Source organism: Canis lupus, chromosome 14, assembly GCF_048164855.1.
Source record: "Canis lupus baileyi chromosome 14, mCanLup2.hap1, whole genome shotgun sequence".
Taxonomy (NCBI): Eukaryota; Metazoa; Chordata; class Mammalia; order Carnivora; family Canidae; genus Canis; species Canis lupus.
Window position 1 is genome coordinate 54,002,667 of NC_132851.1, and position 21,931 is coordinate 54,024,597.

Below are 21,931 nucleotides of genomic sequence, written 5' to 3' on the forward strand. Positions count from 1 at the left end.
GTGCGTCCGGGTCTATCTGTCAAACACAGGAAAAGTCCATATTGTCTGTTTCTGTAACGTGGCTAAAGTGACTTAGTGATTGGCAAACAGCATCATTGATGCAAAAACTGAAGTTGTTGCTTGTCACATCCCTTAGTTGATTCAGCAAGAATAGTATTGATTGTTAATACAGTATTAAAAATAAAGCTTTGGGTTAAGCAGTTGAAAAAGATACTCAAATGACTTAGGCATACATATTGCACCAAAAGTTTTAAGAATTGAGTAAGACATAAAACTTGAACACAACATAGTACAAATTAGAAAGCAAAAGTGGAGTACAAAAATGTGAACAACACTGGTGTTTAGCAATTCAGAGTTGAAACTAAGATATCTGAGAATTATTTGCCATTTTAAAATTTTAGTTTTAATTGTAGTTAGTTGTAAATATTACTTTGTGTCAAATGTCAAGAAGATAATGTGTATGTAAATGAAATCAAGAGATTAAAATATTTTAATCTTTAATTAAATATTTTTGATCATGTTATTCAACAGGGCACTTTTAAAGGGAATATGAGGGATAATAAGATCTATAATACATTACCCCTACTCTCAGTAAGTTTCCACAAGACTTATCTAGAATATTATTTCCTCCCCTTCCTGTCATTCCACTTTACAAGATGGAATATCATTAATACTTCAAAGCTTCAGATATCATAGTGTCATTTTAGTTATAAGTCTTTCTCTGACATACTTTGGAGTCAGATTTCTTATTCTCTTCTCCATGCACTTGTAAGAAATAGATTCTCACTGCCTAGGGTTCATGCTATCGAATAACCCCCCTTCTTGACCATTAGAAAGACTTGGGACTTGCTTCTAACTAATTAAATATGGCAAAGATGATATGGTGTCACTCCTGTGATTTTGTTATGTTATAGAAGACAAAGTCTTAGCAGAGTAGAGCTAGAACCTTTCCTTGTGGGTGTGATGAAGTAAACAACCATGTTGAAGATGCCCACCTGGCAAGAAACATCAAAAATCCATGGTCTTGAGTCAGACAACTACAAGGAAATTAATTCTGCAAACAACATAAACAGACCTAGGTCGGGATTCTTTCCCAGTGAAGGGTCCAAATAACAAAGAATTCTGGCCAACACCTTGATTACAGCTTTATGAGACCCTGAACAGAGGACCTACCAAGCCATGTCTGGAATCCCAAGCCAGAGAAACTGCAAGACGGTAAATGTCTTAGTTAAGCCACTAGTTTGTGGTAATTTGTTGTACAGCAATATAAAGCTACCCATATGACTTTCTTTTGTCAATTAATTATCTCATTACTTACCTTAGATACCAGGCTGTGAACTATATATATGTTTGTTTATTATTCCACTCTTTATTGGAAAATAAGTACACATGTTTGACACATTTATTTTTTTGGAATCTGCCTTCTTTCTTTCTCTCTCACTCCCACATATCCACCCATACATATACACACAAGCTAACTATTTCTTATAGTAAAATAATATTCTATATTTGTTAATTGCATGAATGAATAGATTAAGTGGGTTATTTATTACTTTCATTTTAATGATTAGGAAATTGAAGCAGAGAATGTTATATGGCTTGTAAATGGCAAAGCCAGGATATGAACCAAAGCATATGGCTATACATCTTGTATTTCTTCTGCTACAAAATAGAATATACTACTTTATGTATTACCATCATAGGATTACTGTGCTATAGATTAAGTGAAATAAAATATATAATGTGCTTAAAGTAGTGCTTAATATATAGTAGGATCTTAATAAGTCCCTGATAACTCTTATTATACCTGAGCTCCCAGAAAACTGGAAATTCGAATTTGTACCCAGTTAAAATGATCATATCTCCTATATCTGGATAGATTTTAATTTTTTCTCCTTTTAAATTATGTTTGTGTTACTTTTGGATATGTATTTCAATAATCTTGTTTTATGTTTTTTAATGTTACACGTCTTAAAATTTGAGAGTGGGATGAGCAGGGTTCAAAAAAACTATATAAGTTAATATATAACTTTACTCAATGGTGTACATTTTGCAGAATATATTATGTACCAGACATTTGGAAAATCAAAATCCTTCTAACTGATGCAATTCCATCTAACAGTTCATTAAATTCTAGCATCTACATGACAAACAATAGGAACACTGGTTTTCTGCTTTCTAAAATGTTTCTGTTCCGCAGAAACTGAATCTATTTTCTCTTGCCAGACTTTTCATTTCAAAATTCCTAACACTTTTGACAGGTTCAACCCATTCAGAGTGGCATGTCTATAAAGGTAGGACATAAATGAAAGGCTGAGAATGTGCTTTTTTTTTAGCTGTTAAAACCACAGAACACCTAGGATTTAATCAATTTTATACAATGTGAGAGAAATCTTATGGAATTGTTTGAGATATACAATGAAATTTTAAAATTTGCACACAATTCTTGTATCTTTGCATTTGTACAAAAATTATTCTTAATATTAGCTTCTATGTTAGTATTTCCAGATAGGACAAGCACCAAACTCCATTGCTTACTCCTACTCTTTACTTCTGAGAAAGACTAAAATACCAGTTATTTTTATTGCTGAGTCATGTTAGAAATTATAATAATCAGAAAATATTATATAGTGCATATGTCAAACATTATGCTTGTGTTCTTCACAGAGGAAGATTCCTGAGCCATCTTTTCTCCTACCAGTAACCACTGACATTCATGGAATTCCCTGAAGTGAGATATTTGAGTATATGTTGCTTTTTTTAAACTGCATGGTTCACCAACTTTATTAGTTATTGCTGTATATTTAACCACTCCAAAACTTAAAATAAAAAGCATTTATTATTGTCATGGATCAGTTGGGCATGTCTAATGATGGGGTTCATGCTTGGCTGTTTTCAGCTGAGCTTACTCTTGCATCTGCTATAGCCGGGAGATGTGAGTGGGGCTGACTCATTTAGGACAGTCACATTCAAGTGGTTATTGGTTATCTGCCTGACAGATGGAACAGGGAGCCTAGGCTTCTTCACAAAATGATGGTGAGATCCAAGAGAACAAATAGAACGTATGCTCCCTGAGACCAACTCTTGTACTGGCATCACCATTACTATCTATACATTTTATTGAACGAAGCAATGTATGAGGCTAGCCCATATTGAGGAAATGAGTAAATTGATTCTAATTTCTGATGGAAGTACCTGAAAAGTAGCATTGCAGGTACAGCAATGGGTGAAGATTTGTGGTCACTTTCACCAGTAGTATACCACAATTCCAAGAATTCACTGCATGTGCTAGCTTTAGTCTTTAAAAATCCTTAGACTAGCTCAGATCTGTGCCAAAATGAACTTAACATCTTGTCTCTATATACGGACTGAATGTTGGAGGACAGAGAATCTATTCCAGATGACTGCCATTCCTCTCCTTCTGCCAGCCCCATCACTCAAGTGCTCATATTTGATCTGCTCTATTTCCCACTTCCCTGAGAAACCAGAGGCCACACAGTCGTTGGTGACTATATAAGCTGTGAGAGCAAGAACTTTGTATTTAGAGAGACCTGGATGTGCAACCTAGCCATTGTCCAACTGTGTGCTCCTAGACAGATAATAATTTATCCTCTCAATGCCTGTTTCCTTATCCTGAAAAAAATGTAATGGTCCATATCTCATAGGTCTGTTGTAAGGCTTTCATGATTGTAAGTAGCCCAAGAGAGTGCTATTATGTAGCAGATGCTTAATACTTACTTATTCCCTCTAGTCCCACAGCTTTCTTGGAATGCATTTTTTTTTCATTATAGGATATCTTGTCTCATAAGCAAAACAATGCCCAATTTGTGCAGAAGAAAGTAAACCTTACAATTTTTACCTGTGGAAATCTTAGGCTGCAGCAGAGTAAAATTAAAGAGTAAACTTAATATATTATCCAAACATTTGTGATTTTCTTGAGGATATTTTTTGGCTGGTTCCCAATAATATATATTCCAAAGATGAATAATGAGAATAAAGAGGAAAGTGCTATCTTAGGTAGTATGCATCCTTTACAGATATAACAATATTAAGAACCCAATCATAATATTCGTTGGAGTGATATTATTAATCTTTGATACATTTTGGGGGTCACTTTAATAAGAGGATATTGAGGTTATTAATACAAATGAAAGACATAAAAAAGTGGCATTGATTCATAAGACACAAGAATATATTACTTGGTGCGACATAATTATTTAAATGGTCTCCACTTAAACTGATGAGGTTAGAACCTCCTCACTTCCACAGGTATAGTTCCTTAGCCAGGCTTTCCAAAGCCCAGTAAGGGAGTGGAGAATTTATATTCCCTTCAGTACAAATAATCCAGGTAAAGCGTTCAATCTTAATAATGAGATTTAAAGTCTAATTTTATTCTATGTAGGGTTGAGAAGATGCAAACTGTTTTAAAGTTACAGAGAAATTGCTTACAAGGTCTTTTTCAAAAATATATCTCCTCTCATTTAAATAAACAGTCCCATATCTTGATTTCTCTAAAGGTACCCCAAAGAGAATGTGACTGGTAAGCATCGAATTCAGACAAGTTGTACAGCTGGCTATACATTATGGCTATAACTCAACTCCCTGTAGCCTCATGTAATGGTCCATAAATCCATGCTTGTTCACCTCTTGTCAGAAACTACTCTTTGCAACACATCCCCCAATCCAACCAGGATGCTATAGTAACTCATTGACCCCTATGTTCAGATCACATTCAGGCTATTTCTTAGGACTGTCTTCGGACACACACAAAATCTTTGCTAGTTTTCTAATGTGAAGTAAGCATCATGACTTTTTAGCTTCTCATTCTCACTACTCTCTGTTTTCCTAACTGCTTGTCTCATTTCTAATACTCATCTTACCTAAGTTTCTAGTGTCACATATGGCCTGGTTCCATACATTCTTATTGGGCTTGCTCCCCATGCATGGCCTTGTCATTTATTTTGTCATTTATATGAGAACTACATCTTTATTTCTCATCCAACTCTGCCGTGACTACTGGCTTCTGGGGAAGCTTGAGATCAAGGCTTTTCCTGATTTGACCTGATTCGGCCACTTGACCTAGACCCTTCCTATCTGTCTCTCCAGCTGCTCAATCCCATGAACAACATTTTCTTCTCTGCCCTACGAAATTACATCCAATCCCTTGTAGATCAAAAGGGATTTTTTTGCTTAATCATACAATTATACTTATATTGTTCTGACCGTTCTCAAATATCACCGTCTGGTTTGTATGTTCAAAGGTAAACATTTATTTATAAAGATAAGTACCATTTTAATTTCAACATTTTAGTTATACAATAAGGTCCAATATTGTGTTGTAAATGGGAGCATAAGATTCCCCTCTGTGGAATCTTTAAGGATCACCTCAACAAGGCTATGGAGTTACACTTGGAAAGACATCGAAATTGAAGCATTTATTGTACTCACAGGTCCCAGAGAGGAAGGCAGGCATGCCCAGAGAACCACACAAAGCAATCCAAAGCTTGGAATTTGGTCATGGTGGACAGGGAAGAAGCAGAGCAAGAACCTGTGGACAAGTGCCTTTCATGAGGGTGGTGGGCTGGGATGCTGTGGTATGTGAGAAACCTTCTCCTTTAACTGTACTGGGTCAGTACAGAAAGGATGGAATGCAGAAGATGGAGAAGTCATCATGAGGGTTACTGCTTGAATACACATGTTGGAAACTGACACCCAGAGACAGGCTATAACAAAGTAAAAATTCAAAATAAGCAGGGCAGGTGCCAAAAGTCAGGGGCCATTGAGGCAACAAATAATAACTTTACATTGCAAGTGCATAAGCCATAAGCCATTTGACTCCCTCTCTCCCCTCTACTCTACTCTTGTTATAGCAATTCATCCTTTTATTTTAGAACTTTTTTTTATTATAAACATTATATACAACAAATTTAAAGATACCCATTGAACATAGGAAATATTCTGAGCAAAAATCCTATTTTGTATACTAAAAATAACATTGGTAACATTTTGCTGTTTGCAAATGGCTCAATAAAATAATGAAGCTGTTACTATTTCTTATGCTGGTATTAAACAAGTCAATTTAAAATGTGAAAATAATTCAGAATCATAAAAGAGATTTTGCCAGGACTGCTGTCTCTCACTTCAAAGGCAAAGCTGTTCCCTTAAAGACCCAAACACTTTCTGGATGTTTAATAGTGCTATAATATCTATAGGAGATAGGCAGTGACCATTCATTCCTCTAAGGAAATAAAAATGCCACATGGATCTCCAGCTGTTCCTTACATCTGCTTCTTTCTCAATGGCTTTTTATTTACTGTTCCTCACACTAGAGGACCATTGTCCAAAATTATCAGAGTTTTCTCTTTGACTTCATTCATTGATGTTTCTGTTTTGTTTTTGTTTTTGTTTTTGTTTTATGTTATCTCAGAGGAGCTCTTGTTGATTACCCGATTTCATGGTAACAGCCCCATTCACTCTCTCTGTTCTCAATCTAGTTAATTTTTCAAGGATTTGTCATTACTACATAATACTATATTCACATACACAAAAACATGCATACATATGTATGTGTGGTATACTGTCTGTACTCCAAACCAGAATGTAAGCTCCTGTGGACAGAAAGAGAAGTTACCAGATTTATCATTAAATACACACACACACACACACGCACACACACACACACCAGATCATTTTTGAGAGTCAGGTCTTTGATGCTTTACAATAACAGCAGCCATGCTAGTGGTCAGCTTCCTGAATTGGTAATAAGTATAACCAGCCAAACCTTGCTGTACAGGCAACTAGGCAAAGATGACAGTGATGCCAGAAGTCAGAACAATTCTAAGTTCTTAGGAACTTGGTAGGTCAATAAGAATGGTTTCCTACTAAAAGAGATCTAATGAGTAGAAAGAGATTTCATAGTTGGTAGTTAGAGAACTTGATAAAGTTACCTTTGATGGTTAATGGAAAAAAGTCACAAAGAGAGTTAAATACTGAAGAAGATAACTCATTTTTAAATGAGGCTAATTTAGGGGCACCTGGGTGGCTCAGCAGTCGAGTGTCTGCCTTTGGCTCAGGTCATGATCTCCGGGTCCTGGGACTGAGTCACCCAGTGGGCTCCCCATGGGAAACCTGCTTCTCCCTCTGCCTGTGCCTCTGCCTCTCTCTCTCTGTGGCTCTCATAAATAAATAAATATAAATATATATATATATATATATATATATATATATATATAAATAAATAAATATCTTTAAAAAAAGAGAAATGAGACTAATTTATCACAACAAATTGTAGACCTCACAATTATATCTGTACTTTAATGACACTATAGTTATATTCCTTCCCCCCACTCCCAAGGGTAGTTCCAATAGCAAAAGGTTTTCTAATTTTTGAAAGTACACTTGCCTTCTCTGAACATGTGTCCCAAGTTCTAATTTGGAAGATACTCAGTGTAGTTATAAGAAATGCTAATGAGACATGCTTTAATAGAAGCCTTATTAGAAGGTATTTTCAGGTTTTTCTAATTGCTTTCAGTTTGTCAAATAAAATAATAGGAAATCAAAAGTAAGAATTTTTCCTAAATTCTTTCTAAAACCTTTCTAAAGTTTATAGTTCAACTTGTAGCACAAAATATATATTAATATTATTCCACTCATATTTGTACAGTACAAATGAATAGAATTATTTAAATCAGTAAGATCCTTTGTGATTCTCCTGTAAACACCTGTGGAATATTAATTTGCTTATGAGCCTCTTGTGTTCTTCACACTGAACCTGAGCTAACTCTGGATAATTTCTACTTGAGAATAAATATGTTAAGACTTTGTGAGAGAATATATTTCCTTTGTTCTAGGTGAATTGCGCATATTATTTTTAATATAGGTTTAATTGTTATTAAGCTGCGATTATATATATGAGATCTATATATGAAGAGTTGTAGGTAGAGATATGCACGATATTGAGAAGTAACTGTAGTTGGTGACCTAATATATGGTTTGAAACATTCGTAAAATCAAAGTGTGGCCTTCATCTCTGTTCTGCAAATGAACTCAGAACTGGAGTCCTCAGAAACTTGAGGATGCAATGAAAAGTGAAGACAGTTTTGATATAGCTGGTAAGTTTTGAAAGAACTTGTCCATCAAAGTATATGCAGTATATGAATCTTTGTGAAGCATTCTTCATATTACCTAAGAACAGGGTAAACAATGTGAAGTAATGTTTTCATTGGAATGGAATATTGGGTTTGTGGAGAAAAAGTTGTCTTTGGTCAAACATAGAAAGGGAACCAGTTTAAACATAGTTAGGCTCTTTTATTGAAAGTCTTTTCAGAACTATAATTATGGTAGTGTTGTTCATGACTGGGCCACAAAATCTCTTTTCATAAAACATTATTGCATCAAACATTTTTAAGAACACAGTTTGTAAATGCTTTATTTGGAACAATAGGAGAAAAAATAATGCTTTGCCTCAAAGTAGAAGAGGATGTTGAAATAATGGTCAGTCAAAACCTTTTAAGAAAGCAACATGTTACAATGATAAATGGATGAACAATAAAATTACAGAGATTTATATTTGGCATGGGCCTGAAATCAAAGAATATATATTTTTAGATGTGGTTCAGTATGCTGATTCCCAAAGGAGAACAAATCTGGATGGATAAAAAGGAACACAGGCATAGAGATATGAGAACTTAAGTCATTTATATAGGTTTCGTTTAGCTATTAAGCAACTATTTATTGAACCCCTGTTATCTGTAATATGTTGCTTTAGGTGCTATAAAGACAGATGAGAGCCTAACAAATAACTCTAAATAAAAATCAGGAATGACCAAATAGTTGTTTTTCCATATTTTTAGGACTAAATTATTCTTCAAGTGACTCCTGCTTTATCTACTATATCTTTTTATCTACTATTTTTCATGTTCTCTTAGTTACCAATATTAATCCCTCCTAAAAATACAAAAGGGTGAGTTTTCATTTTTTCAGAGATAGCCTTTAAGGGAGAAATAGATAACCTGCTTCCTATTCTTTAGTGGCATGTGAATCTTCAGGTAGGAAGCAGATACTCAAGCACAAAAGCGGAAAGTACCAATCAGGAAAGGGAGGCAAATGAGAATATCTCAGACACATAATTTTTTTTTTCCTTTAAAACAAAGAAGCTCCAAAATGAGGCTGATCCAGAACTGGTCCTGGGGAGGATAAGTGAGAGCAAGAACCTGGTTTTCCATCATGGGCACACACTCCATGTATAACAGTGTCTAGGATGTGATGACTCAAATTATAGTAGTTACTGTTTTTCAGTGTGCAAAGAAATCCTTCTGTTAGTTATTAAATTAACACTGTAGGATCCTGGAAAATTATGAGGCATAAACCTAGAAATTCTGAATCAAAATGATAATTATATCATCACTAACACTTTTCTGGTGTTTGAATGATTTTCAGTCCCTTAGTGATTTGTAAATCAGACATTACAGTGTCTAGTCTTCACAATATGAGCTGACAGTATAAGAGAGAACACTGGAAGATGTACGTGTTTTTCGTTTAATGTACAAATATCACCTGTCAGCAAATCACATCCCCATAATCAGTTCAATAAGAAATTAGTAAAGGATTTTTTGGGGTAAGGTAGACTATGTAGTTTCATGCTTTCTGAAAATAGTTATAAAGTGTTCCCGTATGACTAGAATCATAAGGAAACACAAACTGCCATTTATTTATTTATTAATGTATTTATTTATTTATTTGGGAGAGAGAGAAAGCATGAGCAGGGAGGAGGAAGCTTACTCCTCACTGAACAGGGAACCTGATATGGGATTCAATCCCAAGACCCCTGGGATCATGACTTGAGCCAAAGGCAGACACCTAACCAACTGAGCTACCCAGGCACCCACACACTGCCATTTAAAACCACCACTTACTTAATGCTCAAATACACTTACTACCAAAATGTGGGAAGAAATCAGAAATTTACAATTTATGTGTTATCATGCAGGCAGACTTTAATTTAAAAAAAAAGAAAAGAAAAACATGGTTCTTGCACACACTCTTCCAATAGCCTGTATTATTGCTTAAGGCTGTTCACATTTTTGGCAGGCCATGTCCTATATCATCATGCCAGAGATCCAAAAAGTGTAAGGATTCATGTACTAGTAAGTACATAGAACTTAATATCATGAAGCTACAGCTATAATGGGAAAAGAAAGCATTGTCACCTATGTTTATCTTTTTCTTTTATTTATAATTTCATCTTCTCCATTTTTCTTAGTTATCAAGCATGCATACATACATTTAGATCCAGACTTAAATAAGCCGAATATTCAAAATGTACATGTAAATCATGTATAGGCTGACACAATTCTTGTGTCTGCCAATATTTGCTACAGTTCTATGCTGATTAAAAAAAATAAATGAATAAAAACCCCAAATAAACCTAGGTATATATAGTCAAGTACGTACAACAAAGTATATACAATGGGGTATGGACAGTCTATACAATAAATAGTGCTGAAAAATGGACAGCTAAATGCAAAAGAATGAAGCTGGACCATTATTTTATACCAGACCAAAAACAAAAAAAAAAAAAAAAAAAGAGTTGAATGTAAGATCTGAAGTCATAAAAATCCAAATATAGATGGCCAAACCTTTGACACTGGTCTCAGTGATGATTTTTGGGATTTGACACCATAAGCAAGTGTAACAAAAGCAAAAAATAATCAAGTGGGACTACATCAAACTAAAAAGCTTCTACAAAGCAAAAGAAACCATTAGAAAAATGAAAAAAGCAACCTACAGAATGGGAGAAGATATTTGCAAATCATATATATGATAAAGGATCAATATTCAAAATATATAAAGAATAGACAATTCATACAACTTAATAGCAAAAAAGAAAAACAACACAATTAATCCAATGGAATCCAAAAAAGACATACAAATGGCCAAAAAGTACATGATAAAATGCTCAACATCACTCATCTTTAGAAAAATGTAAATCAAAATCACAGTGAGATAGTGCTCACATCTTTTAAAATGGCTACTATCAAAGAGATAAGAAGCGACAAGTGTTGATAAGCATGTGGAGAAAAGGGAGCCCTTGTGCGATGTTGGGAATGTAAATTGGAATAGCTACTCCGGAAAACATTATAGAAGTTCTTTAAAAAATTAAAAATAAAACTACCATATGATCCAGCAATTCTATCTCTGGGTGTTTACCCAAAGAAAATGAAACATTAACTAAAAAAAAAAATGCACCCCATGTTCATTGCAATGTTATTTACAAGAGCCAAAATATGGAAATAATCTAAGTGTCTGTCAATAGATGAATAAAGAAAATGTAATATATACATACAATGAAATATTATTCAGCCATAAAAAATGAAATCTTGTCATTTGCAACACTATGTATGGAACTTGAATGCATCATTCTAAGTAAAATACATTGGATGGAGAAAGTTGAATACCATATGATCTCACTTAAGTGAGGAATCTAACACAAACAAAAGAAAACAAAAGAAACCCATGCCTATAAATAGAGAATAGGTTAGGGGTTGCCAGAGGTGGAGGTAAAGAGTGGGAAAAATGGGTAAATGGGGTCAAAAGGAATAAGTTTCCAGTTACAAAATAAATAGGTCATGGGGATGTAACGTACTGCATGGCAAGTATAGTTAGTAAGTTTGTATTGTATATTCTAGAGTTGCTAAGACAGTGAATCCTTAAAGTGCTCATGCACAAAAAAATTCTGTAACTACATATGGTGACAGATGTTAACTTACTGTGGTGATCATTTTGCAATATATACAAATATCAAATCATTATGTTGTATACATGAAATGAATATAATTCTGTATGCCAACTGTACTCCAATGAAAATAAACAAACCAACAAAATCACTGTAGTTCACACATGATTCATGTGTGGTCTTCCAATGAGTGCATTTGCTCATCTACCCTAGTTTAGATGATACAAGGTGATCACACATTTATTTTAAACAATTATTTGCATTTTCTAAGAATCTGAAACATTGAGATCGAAAAATATTAATAAAGTAAGCAAAATGAAAATTTTTTTGAAAAAATTTTAATGCCACAAAGATTTGTTTTTCACCCCTACAGTCTGTCATCTATTTTCTCCCCAAAATGCATTATAATAAACAAATAATAAATGAAAAGAAAGTTCTATACTGAGATTCTAACTTCTTTGCAGAGACATTCTAATTGACTGGATCACTGATGTTGGCAGAATTCTGTAAGCAGTCTAATCAAACCAATTATGTTTTTCCACAGATATTTCCAGTAATTAAATTGAAGAACATAATAGATGAAGTTCACATGTTAACAGCTCTTCCTATCATCATTTACTTCTGAATGCTCCTAAGACAAGAGATACATTTAGACTCAGTAGCTGTGTATTACAACCCTGCAGTTTTCTCTTAATAGAGTCAATAATCTGAACATAGAACAGAAGTTGGCAACCTCCACCTCCTCATTCATTCACTTTATGTTTACTGGATTCTACTATGTCATGTGCCTTAGCACCATGCTAATCATAGTTTAGAAATATGTGGTGTATGGCGAAATTGGATATTGAGATAAGTAGTTGGGCAAAACCATGTGAAATAAAGATGGGCATATTCAAGAGAGAAAAAAAATAACAGCACTATTTCTGGATAATGTGTGTATGAATAGAAGCACATGATCTAGGGGCACCTGAGTGGCTTAGCGGTTGAGCATCTGCCTTTAGCTCAGAGCGTGATCCCGGGGTCCTGGGATCGAGTCCCACATTGGGCTCCCTGGAGGGAGCCTGCTTCTCCCTCTGCCTGTGTCTCTGCTTCTGTGTCTTTCATAAATAAATAAATTAAATATTTAAAAAAAGAAGCACATGGTCTAATTTCTTTAAACACGCAATGTGTTCAGTTTTTATCCGGAAGTAGACATGATATGATTTCAATATCTTATGTCTAGCTTTGTATTTATTAAATGCTTTTACTTTGAAGTATTTAAACAAAGGACGTTTTTCTAATAACACAGAACTATAATTCCTTTTAGGGGATATAGAGGATTACATACTTATTCATTATACTCTGAGATGATATCACACATTTAAGAATCATTTACAACTATTTGCCTACCCACAAAATTACCTATCAAATTTGAATTTTGAAAAATCATTTGTATAATTCTTAGGTTTAATTCTCAACAGCTGCCACTCCTCACTAACCTTGAGTGACCCCTTTACATAACTCTTCTTTTCTTTTCTCTTTTAATGTGTTGCTCCTTGGAGTGAAGGGCCAAGCAGTCACACACATTAGAACTGTGTATAAAATAAATAGAACTCAAGCAAGATTCAGAAAGTGCCCCTTGTTAAAAGGAACAGGTAATCCCTTGCACTGACTGTGTGACATCAATTTTTCTTACCCAACTATATTTTCCTTATTGATTGGCACTTAACTGCATTCATAAGGGAGATTTGCAGTTTCATAAATTTCAGGTAGGTGAGATATTATAAGGACTTTTACAGAAATGAGGGTGCCAAGTTTATTTATAAATGAACATGATCATTACAGGAGTAGCCATAAAGTGCTTAAATAATAGTGATCTTAACAGGTGTCTGTGTGTCTGAAAATATGTAAGTCTATGTTTTAAATGAGCCTGGTTTGGACTGAGTAAGAAAAATGATACACACGATCAAGATATGTACCTATAACTCTTTTAATAAAGCTCTAGTCTAAGGAAGATTTTTTACCTTATACAAACGGACTCGCCAAAGTTTTTTGCATACAATTTACAGATGCCATGATCTCATCTCAAATACATTTTTTTTTTTGCCATGTATCATCCCTTCACCATGCCTTCCACCTTATAACAGTCACACCATTTAAACCCTCTGTCTCCTTTTTTTTTGTTTCTTTAATTTGCTGACATCTTGCCCATGTTCGCATTGGTCTCATTACTCAAAGCATTTCTTGTCCTTTAACAGGTGTCATTTTTGTCAGTTTATACTGTATTCATCCTTCAAGATACAGCTCTAATGTCAGCTTCCCAATAAATCATTCTAAAATGTCTTTATTCAGCATTAATCTCATTCCCCTCTGTTACTAAGCATTTCATTTGTATTGTTAGCAACAGAATATATCACAATTTGCCTAATATTTTAAATTTGTGCCTATGCCTGTTTAATCTGATGGGCAATAAAAATTTTAAGGTCAATGATCATATCTTGTTTATTTCCGTATACACAATACTGCCAAGCATAGTCCTTTGCCAGAAGTAGATACTCAATAAATATTTGTGGGATTACACTGAATTGAGATAAACTGAATCAGTTCAAGGCTGCTATGCAATGGGTTTCTGGGTGTTCAGTATGCATTGCTCTTGAATTGCAACATTTGTCTTAGTTTTTGCTGTAGTTGAAATCTGATGTACTCTTAACCTAGCTGCATGTAAGTGAATTGGAGAGTGACATTTATTAATATTTGCATAGCTCAAAAGCAGTTCATACTGTGCAAAACACTCTACAAATTGGATAGTGCTATTTAAAAATAAAAGGATGCATAGTTTAGTAAAGTGCAGCAACTTGGCACAATCAATAAATCTCTTGAATTCTTTAGTATTCAAATTAAAAGAAAGAAGCACCTGTTATACATCTCTTGAAACAATGGGACACAACTTCATTTGCAAATGGTGACATTGTCTTGTTAAAAGAAAAATCTGAGAACAGTTGCTAGGGATATTGTATGCACTCATGGTGTCTATGGAAACTGCCTGCACATAACGTGTAATGAGGAATAAAGAGATACCTGGAAAAGTGCCCAGTGTCAGAAAGACAATGATAATATAACTTTTCAAAATTTAGAAAGAGCAAAAATAGAATTAAAAAATACGCTTACCTTGTGCCTTTGGGTACCCATGGAAAGTTTTAATTCTGGGGAAAAAAAATAAAGAACTGAAAAACACCAAAACAAATTTTTAAACCTTGCTTTAATTTACTAACACCATTTAAATAATGTGGTCACTTCTTCTAAGCCACTCAAAGAATTGCCCCGTGCCTGTGTATTACTATAAACCATGCAAGAATCTCCTCCTCATGGTCTGAAATTGCATTTATATTTCAAAGATAAAGGAGCACAATTTATTTTCTTTTTGAAGTGTTGAACCCTCACACATCTAATGACTTTGGATTTCATTAATTAGAACAGATTGCCATACCCTTGACCAGGCTTCTAGTGGCTCACTCCAGCTGATATAAAAGAATCTTTGTCTGAAAGAATGGCTATCGTCTGGAGAAGAAATAGATTTATCTCAGGGCCTTATTTAACTAATGACTTCAGATACAGTGTTTTCCCAGAATTTCATCTGTCTCTAAATGATGAAATGATTGCAATTGGATCTTTAAATTAATGGGAAAAAAAGGAGTTCATGTGTAATAGAACTTGAAATAATACATTATCCATTGGTTAGTTTGTTTACTTTTTTAAAAATGAGTGCTTTCTATGTACCAGGAAAAAGTACTAGAAATAAATACCAGAAATAAGTACCAGATAGTCAGTGGTAAGTATAAACAGACTCAATCTTGCACAGTGAATTGTGAAGAAGAGAGACCTTAATCAAACTCTAAATGTGAATATATGTCAAAGATAGCTTTTTTTTTAAACGGTAAGTCAATTATAAATTTAGGAAAATATGCTCGTGTTAATGTTTTAAAACTAATAATCACTGTTTAAATACAATCTATGTTTTCTTAGTTTTATATGATACTCCAAAAAAAACACAATTCCTGATCACAGAGGGATATTTATAGCTTTATATTTTGAGTAGCAAAACTGTTATCCTCTATTCATTGAGTACTGTGTACCGTGTAGCCCATGTAATACATTTTTTTTTTTAATTTTCTGGATTGCTACGCAAATTCTTCACATTTAATAATCATTTAAGTTTGGTGGGTCTTTTATAAACAGCCAGTTGGACAACTCAATTGACTAGAACTCTGAGGAATGTGAACAACAGACAGGGAGAGAAATGTTGCAGGAAGTGGCTGAGATTGGAGAAAATAGGGACTCGAATCTCCAGGGCCTGGTTGGACCCTATTGAAATCCATTGGTGCAGGAAGAACTCTTGGACTTCGAACCCATCCATCATTTCTCACTCCACCTCCCGGGGTCAAATCCTGCCCTCAATTACACGCACCTAACTTTCGTTTAAGTTGCAAGGAGTTATACACACATTTAAGAGGGCAGTCTCTGGCCCCTCAAGTTGAGTGGGGAGTAATTGATGACTTTCTCCCTGCTATGTTTGGCTCAGTCAGTGCAGCTCTCTGCAGAGGCCTCCACTCCTGAGCAGAGTGGGAGGGTGCTGTAAAAATACCCGGCCTCCAGGGCTGTGTCAGAGCCTTGGCAGCTGGTCTTCATTTCAAGATATAAGAACGCCAACTTCACTAAGTTAAGATGTATGTGTTTTCTCACATTTTGTTCTCAGTTTTTTCCACTTTCACTGCCCCTCCCTGCTCGATTTTCCTCTTCTCTAATACATGTTTCTCTTCCTTCTTTCCTCGATTTTTCCCCTATCATTACCCCCCCCCATCTTTTAATAATATTTTAAGTGAGATACAGTGCTTAGAATAACCTAATAACCTGACAGGTGGCACGACTTTAATAATTGCTAGTTTTGTCATGCCATTATTTTGTATTATCATTACTATTATTACTATAAGCTTACTTCTCCCTTAATTTAAGGAGAGACTTATACCACTGGCTATATATATATAGTTTTATTTATATATATTTATAGTTTTTATATATAGTTTTTATATATACTTTATATATACATATTATATATATATATAATATATATATATATATATATACATATATAAAGGGTAGTTTTTTGAATTTTGATAGGGTTTTACTTAGGACATTATCTTTCCTGTATGTTTGTTTAAAATTACTTATTTCATGCCAAACTTATAATCACATACTGAATTTATCTTCAAAGAAAAACTTAATGATAATTTAAATTTAATGGTAAATTTAAATTTAATGAAAATTTAATGATATTTAGTAGGCATTATCCTTTCATGAGAAAAGTGATAGTAAAAGCATTTTGCAACACTGAGAATATTCCCGAGAATGTCATAGGCAGAGCTGACAATACTTGACCTAATATAATTTTAGCTTCCCGAGGTAAGTAAACATTAAGTTCACTTAAATAGTTAAAAGTAGTTAATTTAATAACTATACTCTTTTATTACAGGATTTGTTAGGATAAAGCAGAATGTAGGTTAATTATTCTGGGTTGTATAAAACTTATAGGAAAAATATATGTAATATATAGGAAAAAGTATTATCATTTTAAACAATATATAAGATTTCGAATAGTATGTGAAAAGGTTCAGAGCAAATCTCTCCAGAAAGTGCCACCATGGCATGTAGGCTATTTTGAGCTGAAGGCAGTTGAAACCCTGTGAGCCTGAGAGAAGCTTTTTGTGCCTTTCTTAACTATCTAGAAGAATGTAAATTGGGGGTCCCTCCAATAATTAGTTATTACCAGAGAAAATTTTATCTGAGTGACCCATCTGTAATGGCAGGGCAAACATCTAATTACCAAACATCTGCTCCTCTTCTTGCCCTGCAAATTACATTCCTTTCCTTTGAAGTCCCAGACCCCCCACACCTTCTCCCTAGTTTATGCCTATCCTTGGAATTTCCATGTTTCTGTGGATTCTCTACAAGTATAAAATTAAATTTGATTTTCTCTTATCAATCTGTCTCATGTTGATTTGATTCTTAGTCCAATTAGAAGGACTTTGGAGGGAGCAGGAAATTCTTGCTCTCTAACATGGCTCTTATTAGATTTGTATTCAATAGTGCTGCTCTAGGTTTGGCCCAAATGCAACAGCACCGAGAACCACACTTTGCCATCCCATCTTGTTTCCTCAATATTACTGACCCACAAAGCTCAGAAGGTACAAGAGAACAATTTAAAAACAATGTGAATGTTAAAATTTTATTTTAAATTCCTAAAAATGAGATTCACTGCATATGTAATTTTTAAGAAATTAACTACAAACTCTTCCTTTTCAAACCAGGCCTGAGTATCTTGTAAGGAGCAAGGGATAAACTGAAAGGTCTCTTCTAGCCAAAGAAGACAATTGTACTTCAGTCCCATGAACAGCACAGAAGGCATACAACCTTGGCCTGAAATGACTAAGCTAAGGACTATAGTCAAGTATAGAAAGAAGGAATTTTCAAGTTTTTATTTTGGTCTAGTGTTGATAGTGGCAAGCCACAAAATTCACTTCACTGGAGTGAAACAGAAGAGATCTACAGGGTCAAATTTAGAATGCAAGAGACATTGGGATAAAATTTCAGTTTAATTGAATGGCTAATATCATAGGCAATTTAGAGGAGGAATTTCTTCTTGCTTATTAAAGAAAAGATAATGAATGGATGAGAGGAGAGCTAAAAGAAAGATCAAAAGATAGGTAGGAGAGAAGATAGTGAATTATGATTCCAATTTAGTGGGATTGCATTTTGGAGATTTATTTATTTATATTTATATGTTCAAAGAAGTAGAGACTTATAATTACATATATAATTCTCAGTGTAAGAATATTCTATGACAGAACTAACTGTGTTTGCCCATTAGTGAAGCATACTCTACAGATTGTTTTATTGATTCTCTTTCAGCTAATGAATCCAATAAACGAGATGTTCAGAGCCACAAGTTCATTGATGTGTGAAAGGGAAGTCTGATAAGAGCTGACTACTTACTACTCAGAACATAAATGGAGGTTATAGGAAAATAGCTGATACGCTGCCACTTAAATCAGATGTAAAAAGGATTTATTGCGGCCTTACAGTAAATCTTGGGTTATTTATTGTTCCAAATTTGGTTAATGTGGTAAACTAAATAACGGCCTCAAAGATGTCCATATTCTAATTCCTAGAACCTGTGACTATTTTATCACATAGGCCAGAAAGGGACTTAGTAGATGTTGATAAATGAAAAATCTTGAGATTCGGAGGTTATCCTGGATTACCTGATGGGCCTAATGTATTCACAGGAGTCCTTTCAAGAGGGAGTAAGCATAAAGTAGGCCATCTGACAGCCAAAACAGAGAGAGAAAAGGCCACGTGATATGGGGCTAAAGCCAAGGAATGAGAACAGCACCCACCCTGGAAAAGTCTGGGAAACAGATTCGCTCTTGACACCTTCAGGGGGAGTGAGGCTGTTGACATTATAACTTTAGTTCAGTGAGATGATTTTGGAATTAAATGGCTAAGATTATAAAGTAATAAATGTGTGTTGTTTTAACCCAAATTTGTGGTGTTTTGTTTGTTTGTTTTAAAGATTTTATTTATTTATTTGAGAGTAAGAGAGAGAAAGCTAGAGAGAGAGAGAGAAAGAGAGAGAGAGAGAGTCTACAAGTGGGGGGAGGGGCAGAGGGAGAAGGAGACTCCCTGCTAATCATGGAGCTGAGAATGGGGGTTCTCCCAGGATTCTGAGATCATGTCCTGAACCAAAGTCAGATGCGTAACTGACTGATTCACTTACTCCCCTGTGGTAAATTTTTTTTTTTTTTTTTAGATTAGATTTCTTTATTTGACAGAGAGAGAGAGAGAGCGCACAAGAAGTGGGAGTGGCAGGTAGAGGGAGAGGGAGAAGCAGGCACTGGATTCCAGGATCATGACCCAAGCCAGTCAGACACTCTACCTACTAAGCCACCTAGGCAACTTTGTGGTAAGTTTTAATAGCAACAAGTGGAAATTAATACAGTAAGTATGCTTACCTTATAATACTTCTCTACAAGTAACTAAGAGTTCAGCATTTCATCAAATAGGGTCTGCTTTTTACACAAATGCACTAATAATCTAATAGTGATGCTTAAACTGAATAACAATAAAGAGTAACTACTCTAACAGTTTCAATATAAACTCAGTATAAACAGCATCTGTAACTGTGATTCCCAATGCTGAAGAGTCCTTTGATGAAAGCTTATAGAACAGAATCAGAAAGTAGTTACTAAGGCCTAAAAGCAGCTCAGTTGAAGGGGGTTGACTCTAGAACTCATATTAAAAAAGTAAATCCTGACCAGACAATCCCTGAATCCTTGATGAAAGGTTTGGTCTCAAATAATATGAAAACATGATGTTTATCATTTACAATTTATGTACAGGGTTTAGTATAGATCTCCTTAGCCACTACAGTTAAATGAATATACCTCCTAAAATCATTTTAAAATCAGAAGCAAGAAAAGAAACAAAAACAGGGAATAATAACATTGTCAATTCACCCTCTCCCCCATGCACACACACCCTGCCCCTCCATCTTCCACTCTGTTATAAAGAATCAGTGTAAGAGTAAATCTGTACCTGTGAATTTTTGAGTGGCAATTCTAAGACAGACTAATTAAAATTTGAAGTAAAGCCCATGACTTATTCATCTTTATATCACTTCCATAATCCAGTGAACATCGTAAAAAGTCAAAAGTATCTTGTTAATGAATGAATTAAAACGGACCCAAGTATATTCATGGTAGGAAGTGTTTACTGCCAATTATACTATACTCAGATTACAGATAAGAAGGTTACTTTGCCTGCAAAGAAAAGTGGCCGACGTATGGTGTATTCCCTTCCCTAAATAATGAGTCTCAGCCTAAGTAACCTTGAAGTTTCATCCCTGATTTATTCACCTTCCGAATTTTGCTTTTAGTTCTGTGGGACTCTGACTCTTTCCTCTACACTTGTGCCTACATGAATCATTATGTTTTGAGACATGGTCAGTGCCTACTCAAAAGAGAGAATAACTACAAGGAAATGTCTAGGAATTCATGTACATTGGGGGGGCAGGGGGATGGGTGTGATATTTGACCAGTGAGACAGGGGGCAGTATGTACTTAAATCCCTGTCCCTCCTCCTTGGAGATCGCCTCAGTGAATCAGCTTAGTGTTTTCAATGAAGCTTTAGAGACATTAGGAACGTACCACTTTGTATTTTGTTCCTCTCCTTCCCAGCTTCACTTTCTTTCCTTTTTTTTTTTTTTTTTCCTCACCCAAATTTCTCTGGGATGCCAGCCCCTAGTAGAGAGTTCCCAATTGAATTTTGTGTTAGGCTATGTTTTCTAGGTATCTCTAAGACAGTTTTCATTCCTAAGGGCCAGGGCATGGAAAATGACCATTCATCTTGCAAATTACAAAAACTCTCTCTTCAAAGGGAAGTGTCATCAAACAATAGACGTTAATATTCCACTTGAATCTAAGAAATCAAATACAGTGGGGGCCTATGACTCACTTAGATCTGGAAGATATCCTAAACGGAAATAAAGTTTTATCTAAGAGTTAGACTCAGCATATTATAGGATAATTTATTCACAAATATTTAATTCACGTATAAGTGATTTTAGACTGAACTTTGAAAGCCAGGAGTAATGAGGTAATGAGTGCATTTTCAGAGAAAATGAAACATTAGAGAAAACATTTTCCCTAGCCAATAGATACCTGAGGGAAATTCCTTTTTATTTTTCTTTAAATGCAATAACAAAATTTTACTTTGATCATGTTGTCTCTTGGGTTCATCTCAGGCTCTTAATCAGTTGAATTTAAGAGAACTTTGTGCAACCTGATGAACAGAATTTTAAATCTGTTAATAAGAATATCCTGGCCATTATTCTAACTATATTGTGCCTCCTCTTGAGTTAGAAAAGGGATACCTAATAAGCAATAATAATAAATAATAATAATGATAATAATAATAAAAAGCAAGTATTCCTAGACCTAAAGCCACTTCATAATTACAATAAAGATATTGGATGTTGGATTAAGAAGCCTGAGCATCCATAAGTGAGATCCTAGAAAAGTGAGTTATCCAAGGTAAACTGATGTGAATGCCCTACCCCTTCAAGACCAGCTTCATGAATGTTGCATGCTTGCACAGTAATGTGAG